This window comes from Cetorhinus maximus, chromosome 1 (genome assembly GCF_964194155.1).
Source record: "Cetorhinus maximus chromosome 1, sCetMax3.hap1.1, whole genome shotgun sequence".
In the NCBI taxonomy this organism is placed as follows: Eukaryota; Metazoa; Chordata; class Chondrichthyes; order Lamniformes; family Cetorhinidae; genus Cetorhinus; species Cetorhinus maximus.
Window position 1 is genome coordinate 97,633,794 of NC_135879.1, and position 15,946 is coordinate 97,649,739.

Consider the following 15,946-nt stretch of genomic DNA (forward strand, 5'->3'; position numbering starts at 1 on the left):
CAATACGGTTGGAAAACAGCACTGGGAAGAGCCTCGGATTGTTCTCCGACACGAAAGGCGGCATTTGCAAGCACTTTGTTGTTGTTGTTGTTGTTTATGTGCGCAGCCAGATATTGCATTCTATGCATAATAGTGGTGCCTGAGAAACAATTCATGGTAAGAAGTGAGTTGGGTTTAAAAGAGCGAAACGTGGCCAAGTCTGAAGATGTGAGAAGTTTGTTTTAATTTTGCAGACGGTGATGAAGGTAGAAATGTTGTGAAAGTTGATGATGAGAGAGTGGCTTTAAGAGAAAATGAAAGGAGGAGCGTGGTGTTTAAAGACAAGTGTGGGAAGTGGGAGTGCTGAAGTGAGCTGAAAGTAAAAGGAAGGCTGTTATGAAGCAGATGTTGAAAAGTTGCATGAGCAAAGTGCTGAAGCTATTGATGTGGTGGGAGCGGGTGTGCAGAGCAGTGAAGTATTTGGAGGAATGAAAGTGCAGAGGAAGAAGAAAAAAGGAGGGTCTTGCATTGGCCGGGAAACGAACCCGGGCCTCCCGCGTGGCAGGCGAGAATTCTACCACTGAACCACCAATGCCAGAGGCTGTCAAAAGATAGCCGACGCAGTCCATTTCTTGACAGGCTTCAATTTGTAGCCCCAGTGAATCTGTCAATGACATTGAGTGGCTGCACAGGACACAGTTACATTGCAAGCGAGACTGCAGCAAGAATTGAAGGAGCAACTAAAGGCTGACCTTGCATTGGCCGGGAATCGAACCCGGGTCTCCCGCGTGGCAGGCGAGAATTCTACCACTGAACCACCAATGCAATCGCTGCTTCCCCTTTTCACCTTCTCCTTTTTACAAATGCATTCACTTCTCACCGATCCCATTTCCTTCTGCTGTCTTTTCAATCCCTAAATTGCATCCAATTTTCTCACTAATACCTGAGCCACAACACCACAAACATCTCTCAAGCCGCTCTACACCCCCATTTCATTCACAACCACATTTCAAGCTTTCAACATTCTTCTAACCCACCTGCGCTGTGCCTCAGCTCCCCTCTCCTGCAATCTCATTCTCCCCCACTGCAGCTCTGCCTTCACCTCATCAATGGAAAAACGCTAACAACTTCTTCAAATCATTTGCGGCCTCTATTTTTACTCTCACTTCACACCACTGCATTAGCACATCATGCAATATGTCACCTTCTTCAAGCCACTACATTTCTTTACAGCCGCCTGACTGTGCTAGCATCGGGCCAAGTTGCAACTTCAAGCTTTTTCATGGAATCCAGCTCCTTCCGACCAAAGGGGAATATTCCTTGCGCCATTCCTGATTTCCTGCCAGCTATATTATTTCCACTCATTCTCTCCTAAGTAATCAGTCAAGGGTACAATTGGCCTTGAAACTAAGGAAAGTGTCAGCCCAATCCTCCACCAAACACGAGTCATTCGGAACCTATGTTTATTTACACGATTGTTTTAAACAACTAGCAGCCTTGCTGGGATCTTCACTCACATCACCATCTGAGTTATCCGCACCTCTGCGTCATGATGCCTGCAGCATTAGCACTGTGCTATCCCCTCCTGTGCCCTCGTGCCCTGAATGTCATTCCGGTCACCAAGCTTCAGGAAGGACCTCAAGGCTCCCGACTGAGGGAAAGAAGAGGACAACCAGCTTCAGCTCAGGGTGACGAAATTTGGCTCTTTGCAAAGATTTGAGAAGCTGGGATTCTTCAAACTGCAGCACGTGTGGCTGATTAAGGGGAAAACTTACACATTTACAAAGACTCTTACACTTTCCTACCGACATCACCTCAGGTAAATGAGGTGTGAAACTCTGAACGGACTCTGATCAGAAGCAAATTGACATTCCGCCTCCTCCCAATACGGTTGGAAAACAGCACTGGGAAGAGCCTCGGATTGTTCTCCGACATGAAAGGCGGCATTTGCAAGCACTTTGTTGTTGTTGTTGTTGTTTATGTGCGCAGCCAGATATTGCATTCTATGCAGAATAGTGGTGCCTGAGAAACAATTCATGGTAAGAAGTCAGTTGGGTTTAAAAGAGCGAAACGTGGCCAAGTCTGAAGATGTGAGAAGTTTGTTTTAATTTTGCAGACGATGATGAAGGTAGAAATGTTGTGAAAGTTGATGATGAGAGAGTGGCTTTAAGAGAAAATGAAAGGAGGAGCGTGGTGTTTAAAGTCAAGTGTGTGAAGTGGGAGTGCTGAAGTGAGCTGAAAGGAAAAGGAAAGCTGTTATGAAGCAGATGTTGAAAAGGGGCATGAGCAAAGTGCTGAAGATATTGATGTGGTGGGAGCGGGTGTGCAGCGCAGTGAAGTATTTGAAGGAATGAAAGTGCAGAGGAATAAGAAAAGAGGGTCTTGCATTGGCCGGGAATCGAATCCAGGCCTCCCGCGTGGCAGGCGAGAATTCTACCACTGAACCACCAATGCCAGAGACTGTCAAAGGACAGCAGATGCAGTCCATTTCTTGACAGGCTTCAATTTGTAGCCCCAGTGAATCTGTCAATGACATTGAGTGGTTGCACAGGACACAGTTCCATTGCAAGCGAGACTGCAGCAAGAATTGAAAGAGCAACTAAAGGCTGACCTTGCATTGGCCGGGAATCGAACCCGGGCCTCCCGCGTGGCAGGCGAGAATTCTACCACTGAACCACCAATGCAATCGCTGCTTCCCCTTTTCACCTTCTCCTTTTTACAAATGCATTCACTTCTCACCGATCCCATTTCCTTCTGCTGTCTTTTCAATCCCTAAATTGCATCCAATTTTCTCACTAATACCTGAGCCACAACACCACAAACATCTCTCAAGCCGCTCTACACCCCCATTTCATTCACAACCACATTTCAAGCTTTCAACATTCTTCTAACCCACCTGCGCTGTGCCTCAGCTCCCCTCTCCTGCAATCTCATTCTCCCCCACTGCAGCTCTGCCTTCACCTCATCAATGGAAAAACGCTAACAACTTCTTCAAATCATTTGCGGCCTCTATTTTTACTCTCACTTCACACCACTGCATTAGCACATCATGCAATATGTCACCTTCTTCAAGCCACTACATTTCTTTACAGCCGCCTGACTGTGCTAGCATCGGGCCAAGTTGCAACTTCAAGCTTTTTCATGGACTCCAGCTCCTTCCGACCAAAGGGGAATATTCCTTGCGCCATTCCTGATTTCCTGCCAGCTATATTATTTCCACTCATTCTCTCCTAAGTAATCAGTCAAGGGCACAATTGGCCTTGAAACTAAGGAAAGTGTCAGCCCAATCCTCCACCAAACACGAGTCATTCGGAACCTATGTTTATTTACACGATTGTTTTAAACAACTAGCAGCCTTGCTGGGATCTTCACTCACATCACCATTTGAGTTATCCGCACCTCTGCGTCATGATGCCTGCAGCATTAGCACTGTGCGATCCCCTCCTGTGCCCTCGTGCCCTGAATGTCATTCCGGTCACCAAGTTTCAGGAAGGACCTCAAGGCTCCCGACTGAGGGAAAGAGGAGGTCAACCAGATTCAGCTCAGGATGACAAACTTTGGCTCTTTGCAAAGATTTGAGAAGCTGGGATTCTGCAAACTGCAGCAGGTGTGGCTGATTAAGGGGAAACCTTACACATTTACAAAGACTCTTACACTTTCCTACCGACATCACCTCAGATAAATGAGGTGTGAAACTCTGAACGGACTCTGAAAAGAAGCAAAGTGACATTCCGCCTCCTCCCAATACGGTTGGAAAACAGCACTGGGAAGAGCCTCGGATTGTTCTCCGACACGAAAGGCGGCACTTGCAAGCACTTTGTTGTTGTTGTTGTTGTTTATGTGCGCAGCCAGATATTGCATTCTGTGCAGAATAGTGGTGCCTGAGAAACAATTCATGGTAAGAAGTGAATTGGGTTAGGAAGAGTGAAAAGTGGACAAGTCTGAAGATGTGAGAAGTTTGTTTTAATTTTGCAGACGGTGATGAAGGTAGAAATGTTGTGAAAGTTGATGATGAGAGAGTGGCTTTAAGAGAAAATGAAAGGAGGAGCGTGGTGTTTAAAGACAAGTGTGTGAAGTGGGAGTGCTGAAGTGAGCTGAAAGTAAAAGGAAGGCTGTTATGAAGCAGATGTTGAAAAGTTGCATGAGCAAAGTGCTGAAGCTATTGATGTGGTGGGAGCGGGTGTGCAGAGCAGTGAAGTATTTGGAGGAATGAAAGTGCAGAGGAAGAAGAAAAAAGGAGGGTCTTGCATTGGCCGGGAAACGAACCCGGGCCTCCCGCGTGGCAGGAGAGAATTCGACCACTGAACCACCAATGCCAGAGGCTGTCAAAAGTCAGCTGATGCAGTCCATTTCTTGACAGGCTTCAATTTGTAGCCCCAATGAATCTGTCAATGACATTGAGTGGCTGCACAGGACACAGTTACATTGCAAGCGAGACTGCAGCAAGAATTGAAAGAGCAACTAAAGGCTGACCTTGCATTGGCCGGGAATCGAACCCGGGCCTCCCGCGTGGCAGGCGAGAATTCTACCACTGAACCACCAATGCAATCGCTGCTTCCCCTTTTCACCTTCTCCTTTTTACAAATGCATTCACTTCTCACCGATCCCATTTCCTTCTGCTGTCTTTTCAATCCCTAAATTGCATCCAATTTTCTCACTAATACCTGAGCCACAACACCACAAACATCTCTCAAGCCGCTCTACACCCCCATTTCATTCACAACCACATTTCAAGCTTTCAACATTCTTCTAACCCACCTGCGCTGTGCCTCAGCTCCCCTCTCCTGCAATCTCATTCTCCCCCACTGCAGCTCTGCCTTCACCTCATCAATGGAAAAACGCTAACAACTTCTTCAAATCATTTGCGGCCTCTATTTTTACTCTCACTTCACACCACTGCATTAGCACATCATGCAATATGTCACCTTCTTCAAGCCACTACATTTCTTTACAGCCGCCTGACTGTGCTAGCATCGGGCCAAGTTGCAACTTCAAGCTTTTTCATGGACTCCAGCTCCTTCCGACCAAAGGGGAATATTCCTTGCGCCATTCCTGATTTCCTGCCAGCTATATTATTTCCACTCATTCTCTCCTAAGTAATCAGTCAAGGGTACAATTGGCCTTGAAACTAAGGAAAGTGTCAGCCCAATCCTCCACCAAACACGAGTCATTCGGAACCTATGTTTATTTACACGATTGTTTTAAACAACTAGCAGCCTTGCTGGGATCTTCACTCACATCACCATTTGAGTTATCCGCACCTCTGCGTCATGATGCCTGCAGCATTAGCACTGTGCTATCCCCTCCTGTGCCCTCGTGCCCTGAATGTCATTCCGGTCACCAAGCTTCAGGAAGGACCTCAAGGCTCCCGACTGAGGGAAAGAAGAGGACAACCAGCTTCAGCTCAGGATGACGAAATTTGGCTCTTTGCAAAGATTTGAGAAGCTGGGATTCTTCAAACTGCAGCAGGTGTGGCTGATTAAGGGGAAACCTTACACATTTACAAAGACTCTTACACTTTCCTACCGACATCACCTCAGGTAAATGAGGTGTGAAACTCTGAACGGACTCTGATCAGAAGCAAATTGACATTCCGCCTCCTCCCAATACGGTTGGAAAACAGCACTGGGAAGAGCCTCGGATTGTTCTCCGACATGAAAGGCGGCATTTGCAAGCACTTTGTTGTTGTTGTTGTTGTTTATGTGCGCAGCCAGATATTGCATTCTATGCAGAATAGTGGTGCCTGAGAAACAATTCATGGTAAGAAGTCAGTTGGGTTTAAAAGAGCGAAACGTGGCCAAGTCTGAAGATGTGAGAAGTTTGTTTTAATTTTGCAGACGATGATGAAGGTAGAAATGTTGTGAAAGTTGATGATGAGAGAGTGGCTTTAAGAGAAAATGAAAGGAGGAGCGTGGTGTTTAAAGTCAAGTGTGTGAAGTGGGAGTGCTGAAGTGAGCTGAAAGGAAAAGGAAAGCTGTTATGAAGCAGATGTTGAAAAGTTGCATGAGCAAAGTGCTGAAGCTATTGATGTGGTGGGAGCGGGTATGCAGAGCAGTGAAGTATTTGGAGGAATGAAAGTGCAGAGGAAGAAGAAAAAAGGAGGGTCTTGCATTGGCCGGGAATCGAACCCGGGCCTCCCGCGTGGCAGGCGAGAATTCTACCACTGAACCACCAATGCCAGAGGCTGTCAAAAGACAGCCGATGCAGTCCATTTCTTGACAGGCTTCAATTTGTAGCCCCAGTGAATCTGTCAATGACATTGAGTGGCTGAACAGGACACAGTTACATTGCAAGCGAGACTGCAGCAAGAATTGAAGGAGCAACTAAAGGCTGACCTTGCATTGGCCGGGAATCGAACCCGGGCCTCCCGCGTGGCAGGCGAGAATTCTACCACTGAACCACCAATGCAATCGCTGCTTCCCCTTTTCACCTTCTCCTTTTTACAAATGCATTCACTTCTCACCGATCCCATTTCCTTCTGCTGTCTTTTCAATCCCTAAATTGCATCCAATTTTCTCACTAATACCTGAGCCACAACACCACAAACATCTCTCAAGCCGCTCTACACCCCCATTTCATTCACAACCACATTTCAAGCTTTCAACATTCTTCTAACCCACCTGCGCTGTGCCTCAGCTCCCCTCTCCTGCAATCTCATTCTCCCCCACTGCAGCTCTGCCTTCACCTCATCAATGGAAAAACGCTAACAACTTCTTCAAATCATTTGCGGCCTCTATTTTTACTCTCACTTCACACCACTGCATTAGCACATCATGCAATATGTCACCTTCTTCAAGCCACTACATTTCTTTACAGCCGCCTGACTGTGCTAGCATCGGGCCAAGTTGCAACTTCAAGCTTTTTCATGGAATCCAGCTCCTTCCGACCAAAGGGGAATATTCCTTGCGCCATTCCTGATTTCCTGCCAGCTATATTATTTCCACTCATTCTCTCCTAAGTAATCAGTCAAGGGTACAATTGGCCTTGAAACTAAGGAAAGTGTCAGCCCAATCCTCCACCAAACACGAGTCATTCGGAACCTATGTTTATTTACACGATTGTTTTAAACAACTAGCAGCCTTGCTGGGATCTTCACTCACATCACCATCTGAGTTATCCGCACCTCTGCGTCATGATGCCTGCAGCATTAGCACTGTGCTATCCCCTCCTGTGCCCTCGTGCCCTGAATGTCATTCCGGTCACCAAGCTTCAGGAAGGACCTCAAGGCTCCCGACTGAGGGAAAGAAGAGGACAACCAGCTTCAGCTCAGGGTGACGAAATTTGGCTCTTTGCAAAGATTTGAGAAGCTGGGATTCTTCAAACTGCAGCACGTGTGGCTGATTAAGGGGAAAACTTACACATTTACAAAGACTCTTACACTTTCCTACCGACATCACCTCAGGTAAATGAGGTGTGAAACTCTGAACGGACTCTGATCAGAAGCAAATTGACATTCCGCCTCCTCCCAATACGGTTGGAAAACAGCACTGGGAAGAGCCTCGGATTGTTCTCCGACATGAAAGGCGGCATTTGCAAGCACTTTGTTGTTGTTGTTGTTGTTTATGTGCGCAGCCAGATATTGCATTCTATGCAGAATAGTGGTGCCTGAGAAACAATTCATGGTAAGAAGTCAGTTGGGTTTAAAAGAGCGAAACGTGGCCAAGTCTGAAGATGTGAGAAGTTTGTTTTAATTTTGCAGACGATGATGAAGGTAGAAATGTTGTGAAAGTTGATGATGAGAGAGTGGCTTTAAGAGAAAATGAAAGGAGGAGCGTGGTGTTTAAAGTCAAGTGTGTGAAGTGGGAGTGCTGAAGTGAGCTGAAAGGAAAAGGAAAGCTGTTATGAAGCAGATGTTGAAAAGGGGCATGAGCAAAGTGCTGAAGATATTGATGTGGTGGGAGCGGGTGTGCAGCGCAGTGAAGTATTTGAAGGAATGAAAGTGCAGAGGAATAAGAAAAGAGGGTCTTGCATTGGCCGGGAATCGAATCCAGGCCTCCCGCGTGGCAGGCGAGAATTCTACCACTGAACCACCAATGCCAGAGACTGTCAAAGGACAGCAGATGCAGTCCATTTCTTGACAGGCTTCAATTTGTAGCCCCAGTGAATCTGTCAATGACATTGAGTGGTTGCACAGGACAAAGTTCCATTGCAAGCAAGACTGCAGCAAGAATTGAAAGAGCAACTAAAGGCTGACCTTGCATTGGCCGGGAATCGAACCCGGGCCTCCCGCGTGGCAGGCGAGAATTCTACCACTGAACCACCAATGCAATCGCTGCTTCCCCTTTTCACCTTCTCCTTTTTACAAATGCATTCACTTCTCACCGATCCCATTTCCTTCTGCTGTCGTTTCAATCCCTAAATTGCATCCAATTTTCTCACTAATACCTGAGCCACAACACCACAAACATCTCTCAAGCCGCTCTACACCCCCATTTCATTCACAACCACATTTCAAGCTTTCAACATTCTTCTAACCCACCTGCGCTGTGCCTCAGCTCCCCTCTCCTGCAATCTCATTCTCCCCCACTGCAGCTCTGCCTTCACCTCATCAATGGAAAAACGCTAACAACTTCTTCAAATCATTTGCAGCCTCTATTTTTACTCTCACTTCACACCACTGCATTAGCACATCATGCAATATGTCACCTTCTTCAAGCCACTACATTTCTTTACAGCCGCCTGACTGTGCTAGCATCGGGCCAAGTTGCAACTTCAAGCTTTTTCATGGACTCCAGCTCCTTCCGACCAAAGGGGAATATTCCTTGCGCCATTCCTGATTTCCTGCCAGCTATATTATTTCCACTCATTCTCTCCTAAGTAATCAGTCAAGGGCACAATTGGCCTTGAAACTAAGGAAAGTGTCAGCCCAATCCTCCACCAAACACGAGTCATTCGGAACCTATGTTTATTTACACGATTGTTTTAAACAACTAGCAGCCTTGCTGGGATCTTCACTCACATCACCATTTGAGTTATCCGCACCTCTGCGTCATGATGCCTGCAGCATTAGCACTGTGCTATCCCCTCCTGTGCCCTCGTGCCCTGAATGTCATTCCGGTCACCAAGCTTCAGGAAGGACCCCAAGGCTCCCGACTGAGGGAAAGAAGAGGTCAACCAGCTTCAGCTCAGGATGACGAACTTTGGCTCTTTGCAAAGATTTGAGAAGCTGGGATTCTTCAAACTGCAGCAGGTGTGGCTGATTAAGGGGAAACCTTACACATTTACAAAGACTCTCACACTTTCCTACCGAAATCACCTCAGGTAAATGAGGTGTGAAACTCTGAACGGACTCTGATAAGAAGCAAATTGACATTCCGCCTCCTCCCAATACGGTTGGAAAACAGCACTGGGAAGAGCCTCGGATTGTTCTCCGACACGAAAGGCGGCATTTGCAAGCACTTTGTTGTTGTTGTTGTTGTTTATGTGCGCAGCCAGATATTGCATTCTATGCATAATAGTGGTGCCTGAGAAACAATTCATGGTAAGAAGTGAGTTGGGTTTAAAAGAGCGAAACGTGGCCAAGTCTGAAGATGTGAGAAGTTTGTTTTAATTTTGCAGACGGTGATGAAGGTAGAAATGTTGTGAAAGTTGATGATGAGAGAGTGGCTTTAAGAGAAAATGAAAGGAGGAGCGTGGTGTTTAAAGACAAGTGTGGGAAGTGGGAGTGCTGAAGTGAGCTGAAAGTAAAAGGAAGGCTGTTATGAAGCAGATGTTGAAAAGTTGCATGAGCAAAGTGCTGAAGCTATTGATGTGGTGGGAGCGGGTGTGCAGAGCAGTGAAGTATTTGGAGGAATGAAAGTGCAGAGGAAGAAGAAAAAAGGAGGGTCTTGCATTGGCCGGGAAACGAACCCGGGCCTCCCGCGTGGCAGGCGAGAATTCTACCACTGAACCACCAATGCCAGAGGCTGTCAAAAGATAGCCGACGCAGTCCATTTCTTGACAGGCTTCAATTTGTAGCCCCAGTGAATCTGTCAATGACATTGAGTGGCTGCACAGGACACAGTTACATTGCAAGCGAGACTGCAGCAAGAATTGAAGGAGCAACTAAAGGCTGACCTTGCATTGGCCGGGAATCGAACCCGGGTCTCCCGCGTGGCAGGCGAGAATTCTACCACTGAACCACCAATGCAATCGCTGCTTCCCCTTTTCACCTTCTCCTTTTTACAAATGCATTCACTTCTCACCGATCCCATTTCCTTCTGCTGTCTTTTCAATCCCTAAATTGCATCCAATTTTCTCACTAATACCTGAGCCACAACACCACAAACATCTCTCAAGCCGCTCTACACCCCCATTTCATTCACAACCACATTTCAAGCTTTCAACATTCTTCTAACCCACCTGCGCTGTGCCTCAGCTCCCCTCTCCTGCAATCTCATTCTCCCCCACTGCAGCTCTGCCTTCACCTCATCAATGGAAAAACGCTAACAACTTCTTCAAATCATTTGCGGCCTCTATTTTTACTCTCACTTCACACCACTGCATTAGCACATCATGCAATATGTCACCTTCTTCAAGCCACTACATTTCTTTACAGCCGCCTGACTGTGCTAGCATCGGGCCAAGTTGCAACTTCAAGCTTTTTCATGGAATCCAGCTCCTTCCGACCAAAGGGGAATATTCCTTGCGCCATTCCTGATTTCCTGCCAGCTATATTATTTCCACTCATTCTCTCCTAAGTAATCAGTCAAGGGTACAATTGGCCTTGAAACTAAGGAAAGTGTCAGCCCAATCCTCCACCAAACACGAGTCATTCGGAACCTATGTTTATTTACACGATTGTTTTAAACAACTAGCAGCCTTGCTGGGATCTTCACTCACATCACCATCTGAGTTATCCGCACCTCTGCGTCATGATGCCTGCAGCATTAGCACTGTGCTATCCCCTCCTGTGCCCTCGTGCCCTGAATGTCATTCCGGTCACCAAGCTTCAGGAAGGACCTCAAGGCTCCCGACTGAGGGAAAGAAGAGGACAACCAGCTTCAGCTCAGGGTGACGAAATTTGGCTCTTTGCAAAGATTTGAGAAGCTGGGATTCTTCAAACTGCAGCACGTGTGGCTGATTAAGGGGAAAACTTACACATTTACAAAGACTCTTACACTTTCCTACCGACATCACCTCAGGTAAATGAGGTGTGAAACTCTGAACGGACTCTGATCAGAAGCAAATTGACATTCCGCCTCCTCCCAATACGGTTGGAAAACAGCACTGGGAAGAGCCTCGGATTGTTCTCCGACATGAAAGGCGGCATTTGCAAGCACTTTGTTGTTGTTGTTGTTGTTTATGTGCGCAGCCAGATATTGCATTCTATGCAGAATAGTGGTGCCTGAGAAACAATTCATGGTAAGAAGTCAGTTGGGTTTAAAAGAGCGAAACGTGGCCAAGTCTGAAGATGTGAGAAGTTTGTTTTAATTTTGCAGACGATGATGAAGGTAGAAATGTTGTGAAAGTTGATGATGAGAGAGTGGCTTTAAGAGAAAATGAAAGGAGGAGCGTGGTGTTTAAAGTCAAGTGTGTGAAGTGGGAGTGCTGAAGTGAGCTGAAAGGAAAAGGAAAGCTGTTATGAAGCAGATGTTGAAAAGGGGCATGAGCAAAGTGCTGAAGATATTGATGTGGTGGGAGCGGGTGTGCAGCGCAGTGAAGTATTTGAAGGAATGAAAGTGCAGAGGAATAAGAAAAGAGGGTCTTGCATTGGCCGGGAATCGAATCCAGGCCTCCCGCGTGGCAGGCGAGAATTCTACCACTGAACCACCAATGCCAGAGACTGTCAAAGGACAGCAGATGCAGTCCATTTCTTGACAGGCTTCAATTTGTAGCCCCAGTGAATCTGTCAATGACATTGAGTGGTTGCACAGGACACAGTTCCATTGCAAGCGAGACTGCAGCAAGAATTGAAAGAGCAACTAAAGGCTGACCTTGCATTGGCCGGGAATCGAACCCGGGCCTCCCGCGTGGCAGGCGAGAATTCTACCACTGAACCACCAATGCAATCGCTGCTTCCCCTTTTCACCTTCTCCTTTTTACAAATGCATTCACTTCTCACCGATCCCATTTCCTTCTGCTGTCTTTTCAATCCCTAAATTGCATCCAATTTTCTCACTAATACCTGAGCCACAACACCACAAACATCTCTCAAGCCGCTCTACACCCCCATTTCATTCACAACCACATTTCAAGCTTTCAACATTCTTCTAACCCACCTGCGCTGTGCCTCAGCTCCCCTCTCCTGCAATCTCATTCTCCCCCACTGCAGCTCTGCCTTCACCTCATCAATGGAAAAACGCTAACAACTTCTTCAAATCATTTGCGGCCTCTATTTTTACTCTCACTTCACACCACTGCATTAGCACATCATGCAATATGTCACCTTCTTCAAGCCACTACATTTCTTTACAGCCGCCTGACTGTGCTAGCATCGGGCCAAGTTGCAACTTCAAGCTTTTTCATGGACTCCAGCTCCTTCCGACCAAAGGGGAATATTCCTTGCGCCATTCCTGATTTCCTGCCAGCTATATTATTTCCACTCATTCTCTCCTAAGTAATCAGTCAAGGGCACAATTGGCCTTGAAACTAAGGAAAGTGTCAGCCCAATCCTCCACCAAACACGAGTCATTCGGAACCTATGTTTATTTACACGATTGTTTTAAACAACTAGCAGCCTTGCTGGGATCTTCACTCACATCACCATTTGAGTTATCCGCACCTCTGCGTCATGATGCCTGCAGCATTAGCACTGTGCGATCCCCTCCTGTGCCCTCGTGCCCTGAATGTCATTCCGGTCACCAAGTTTCAGGAAGGACCTCAAGGCTCCCGACTGAGGGAAAGAGGAGGTCAACCAGATTCAGCTCAGGATGACAAACTTTGGCTCTTTGCAAAGATTTGAGAAGCTGGGATTCTGCAAACTGCAGCAGGTGTGGCTGATTAAGGGGAAACCTTACACATTTACAAAGACTCTTACACTTTCCTACCGACATCACCTCAGATAAATGAGGTGTGAAACTCTGAACGGACTCTGAAAAGAAGCAAAGTGACATTCCGCCTCCTCCCAATACGGTTGGAAAACAGCACTGGGAAGAGCCTCGGATTGTTCTCCGACACGAAAGGCGGCACTTGCAAGCACTTTGTTGTTGTTGTTGTTGTTTATGTGCGCAGCCAGATATTGCATTCTGTGCAGAATAGTGGTGCCTGAGAAACAATTCATGGTAAGAAGTGAATTGGGTTAGGAAGAGTGAAAAGTGGACAAGTCTGAAGATGTGAGAAGTTTGTTTTAATTTTGCAGACGGTGATGAAGGTAGAAATGTTGTGAAAGTTGATGATGAGAGAGTGGCTTTAAGAGAAAATGAAAGGAGGAGCGTGGTGTTTAAAGACAAGTGTGTGAAGTGGGAGTGCTGAAGTGAGCTGAAAGTAAAAGGAAGGCTGTTATGAAGCAGATGTTGAAAAGTTGCATGAGCAAAGTGCTGAAGCTATTGATGTGGTGGGAGCGGGTGTGCAGAGCAGTGAAGTATTTGGAGGAATGAAAGTGCAGAGGAAGAAGAAAAAAGGAGGGTCTTGCATTGGCCGGGAAACGAACCCGGGCCTCCCGCGTGGCAGGAGAGAATTCGACCACTGAACCACCAATGCCAGAGGCTGTCAAAAGACAGCCGATGCAGTCCATTTCTTGACAGGCTTCAATTTGTAGCCCCAATGAATCTGTCAATGACATTGAGTGGCTGCACAGGACACAGTTACATTGCAAGCGAGACTGCAGCAAGAATTGAAAGAGCAACTAAAGGCTGACCTTGCATTGGCCGGGAATCGAACCCGGGCCTCCCGCGTGGCAGGCGAGAATTCTACCACTGAACCACCAATGCAATCGCTGCTTCCCCTTTTCACCTTCTCCTTTTTACAAATGCATTCACTTCTCACCGATCCCATTTCCTTCTGCTGTCTTTTCAATCCCTAAATTGCATCCAATTTTCTCACTAATACCTGAGCCACAACACCACAAACATCTCTCAAGCCGCTCTACACCCCCATTTCATTCACAACCACATTTCAAGCTTTCAACATTCTTCTAACCCACCTGCGCTGTGCCTCAGCTCCCCTCTCCTGCAATCTCATTCTCCCCCACTGCAGCTCTGCCTTCACCTCATCAATGGAAAAACGCTAACAACTTCTTCAAATCATTTGCGGCCTCTATTTTTACTCTCACTTCACACCACTGCATTAGCACATCATGCAATATGTCACCTTCTTCAAGCCACTACATTTCTTTACAGCCGCCTGACTGTGCTAGCATCGGGCCAAGTTGCAACTTCAAGCTTTTTCATGGACTCCAGCTCCTTCCGACCAAAGGGGAATATTCCTTGCGCCATTCCTGATTTCCTGCCAGCTATATTATTTCCACTCATTCTCTCCTAAGTAATCAGTCAAGGGTACAATTGGCCTTGAAACTAAGGAAAGTGTCAGCCCAATCCTCCACCAAACACGAGTCATTCGGAACCTATGTTTATTTACACGATTGTTTTAAACAACTAGCAGCCTTGCTGGGATCTTCACTCACATCACCATTTGAGTTATCCGCACCTCTGCGTCATGATGCCTGCAGCATTAGCACTGTGCTATCCCCTCCTGTGCCCTCGTGCCCTGAATGTCATTCCGGTCACCAAGCTTCAGGAAGGACCTCAAGGCTCCCGACTGAGGGAAAGAAGAGGACAACCAGCTTCAGCTCAGGATGACGAAATTTGGCTCTTTGCAAAGATTTGAGAAGCTGGGATTCTTCAAACTGCAGCAGGTGTGGCTGATTAAGGGGAAACCTTACACATTTACAAAGACTCTTACACTTTCCTACCGACATCACCTCAGGTAAATGAGGTGTGAAACTCTGAACGGACTCTGATCAGAAGCAAATTGACATTCCGCCTCCTCCCAATACGGTTGGAAAACAGCACTGGGAAGAGCCTCGGATTGTTCTCCGACATGAAAGGCGGCATTTGCAAGCACTTTGTTGTTGTTGTTGTTGTTTATGTGCGCAGCCAGATATTGCATTCTATGCAGAATAGTGGTGCTTGAGAAACAATTCATGGTAAGAAGTCAGTTGGGTTTAAAAGAGCGAAACGTGGCCAAGTCTGAAGATGTGAGAAGTTTGTTTTAATTTTGCAGACGATGATGAAGGTAGAAATGTTGTGAAAGTTGATGATGAGAGAGTGGCTTTAAGAGAAAATGAAAGGAGGAGCGTGGTGTTTAAAGTCAAGTGTGTGAAGTGGGAGTGCTGAAGTGAGCTGAAAGGAAAAGGAAAGCTGTTATGAAGCAGATGTTGAAAAGGGGCATGAGCAAAGTGCTGAAGATATTGATGTGGTGGGAGCGGGTGTGCAGCGCAGTGAAGTATTTGAAGGAATGAAAGTGCAGAAGAATAAGAAAAGAGGGTCTTGCATTGGCCGGGAATCGAATCCAGGCCTCCCGCGTGGCAGGCGAGAATTCTACCACTGAACCACCAATGCCAGAGACTGTCAAAGGACAGCAGATGCAGTCCATTTCTTGACAGGCTTCAATTTGTAGCCCCAGTGAATCTGTCAATGACATTGAGTGGTTGCACAGGACACAGTTCCATTGCAAGCGAGACTGCAGCAAGAATTGAAAGAGCAACTAAAGGCTGACCTTGCATTGGCCGGGAATCGAACCCGGGCCTCCCGCGTGGCAGGCGAGAATTCTACCACTGAACCACCAATGCAATCGCTGCTTCCCCTTTTCACCTTCTCCTTTTTACAAATGCATTCACTTCTCACCGATCCCATTTCCTTCTGCTGTCTTTTCAATCCCTAAATTGCATCCAATTTTCTCACTAATACCTGAGCCACAACACCACAAACATCTCTCAAGCCGCTCTACACCCCCATTTCATTCACAACCACATTTCAAGCTTTCAACATTCTTCTAACCCACCTGCGCTGTGCCTCAGCTCCCCTCTCCTGCAATCTCATTCTCCCCC

The 15,946-nt window shown here is 46.8% G+C and overlaps 18 non-coding genes across 18 annotated transcripts; all 18 read right to left on the reverse strand.

Moving 5' to 3' along the window:
• Positions 1-503: 503 nt before the first annotated feature.
• On the reverse strand, positions 504-574 carry trnag-gcc (transfer RNA glycine (anticodon GCC)). The gene has a single exon. It is a non-coding gene; the product is annotated as a tRNA-Gly (tRNA).
• Positions 575-733: 159 nt separating this feature from the next.
• On the reverse strand, positions 734-804 carry trnag-gcc (transfer RNA glycine (anticodon GCC)). The gene has a single exon. It is a non-coding gene; the product is annotated as a tRNA-Gly (tRNA).
• Positions 805-2,362: 1,558 nt separating this feature from the next.
• trnag-gcc (transfer RNA glycine (anticodon GCC)) lies at positions 2,363-2,433 on the reverse strand. The gene has a single exon. It is a non-coding gene; the product is annotated as a tRNA-Gly (tRNA).
• Positions 2,434-2,592: 159 nt separating this feature from the next.
• Positions 2,593-2,663, reverse strand: trnag-gcc (transfer RNA glycine (anticodon GCC)). Its single transcript has one exon. It is a non-coding gene; the product is annotated as a tRNA-Gly (tRNA).
• Positions 2,664-4,224: 1,561 nt separating this feature from the next.
• trnag-gcc (transfer RNA glycine (anticodon GCC)) lies at positions 4,225-4,295 on the reverse strand. The gene has a single exon. It is a non-coding gene; the product is annotated as a tRNA-Gly (tRNA).
• A 159-nt stretch (positions 4,296-4,454) lies between these two features.
• trnag-gcc (transfer RNA glycine (anticodon GCC)) lies at positions 4,455-4,525 on the reverse strand. The gene has a single exon. It is a non-coding gene; the product is annotated as a tRNA-Gly (tRNA).
• A 1,561-nt stretch (positions 4,526-6,086) lies between these two features.
• trnag-gcc (transfer RNA glycine (anticodon GCC)) lies at positions 6,087-6,157 on the reverse strand. Its single transcript has one exon. It is a non-coding gene; the product is annotated as a tRNA-Gly (tRNA).
• Positions 6,158-6,316: 159 nt separating this feature from the next.
• Positions 6,317-6,387, reverse strand: trnag-gcc (transfer RNA glycine (anticodon GCC)). Its single transcript has one exon. It is a non-coding gene; the product is annotated as a tRNA-Gly (tRNA).
• Positions 6,388-7,945: 1,558 nt separating this feature from the next.
• trnag-gcc (transfer RNA glycine (anticodon GCC)) lies at positions 7,946-8,016 on the reverse strand. Its single transcript has one exon. It is a non-coding gene; the product is annotated as a tRNA-Gly (tRNA).
• A 159-nt stretch (positions 8,017-8,175) lies between these two features.
• trnag-gcc (transfer RNA glycine (anticodon GCC)) lies at positions 8,176-8,246 on the reverse strand. The gene has a single exon. It is a non-coding gene; the product is annotated as a tRNA-Gly (tRNA).
• A 1,561-nt stretch (positions 8,247-9,807) lies between these two features.
• On the reverse strand, positions 9,808-9,878 carry trnag-gcc (transfer RNA glycine (anticodon GCC)). Its single transcript has one exon. It is a non-coding gene; the product is annotated as a tRNA-Gly (tRNA).
• Positions 9,879-10,037: 159 nt separating this feature from the next.
• On the reverse strand, positions 10,038-10,108 carry trnag-gcc (transfer RNA glycine (anticodon GCC)). Its single transcript has one exon. It is a non-coding gene; the product is annotated as a tRNA-Gly (tRNA).
• Positions 10,109-11,666: 1,558 nt separating this feature from the next.
• trnag-gcc (transfer RNA glycine (anticodon GCC)) lies at positions 11,667-11,737 on the reverse strand. Its single transcript has one exon. It is a non-coding gene; the product is annotated as a tRNA-Gly (tRNA).
• Positions 11,738-11,896: 159 nt separating this feature from the next.
• trnag-gcc (transfer RNA glycine (anticodon GCC)) lies at positions 11,897-11,967 on the reverse strand. Its single transcript has one exon. It is a non-coding gene; the product is annotated as a tRNA-Gly (tRNA).
• A 1,561-nt stretch (positions 11,968-13,528) lies between these two features.
• On the reverse strand, positions 13,529-13,599 carry trnag-gcc (transfer RNA glycine (anticodon GCC)). The gene has a single exon. It is a non-coding gene; the product is annotated as a tRNA-Gly (tRNA).
• Positions 13,600-13,758: 159 nt separating this feature from the next.
• On the reverse strand, positions 13,759-13,829 carry trnag-gcc (transfer RNA glycine (anticodon GCC)). The gene has a single exon. It is a non-coding gene; the product is annotated as a tRNA-Gly (tRNA).
• A 1,558-nt stretch (positions 13,830-15,387) lies between these two features.
• Positions 15,388-15,458, reverse strand: trnag-gcc (transfer RNA glycine (anticodon GCC)). The gene has a single exon. It is a non-coding gene; the product is annotated as a tRNA-Gly (tRNA).
• A 159-nt stretch (positions 15,459-15,617) lies between these two features.
• trnag-gcc (transfer RNA glycine (anticodon GCC)) lies at positions 15,618-15,688 on the reverse strand. Its single transcript has one exon. It is a non-coding gene; the product is annotated as a tRNA-Gly (tRNA).
• Positions 15,689-15,946: the final 258 nt, after the last annotated feature.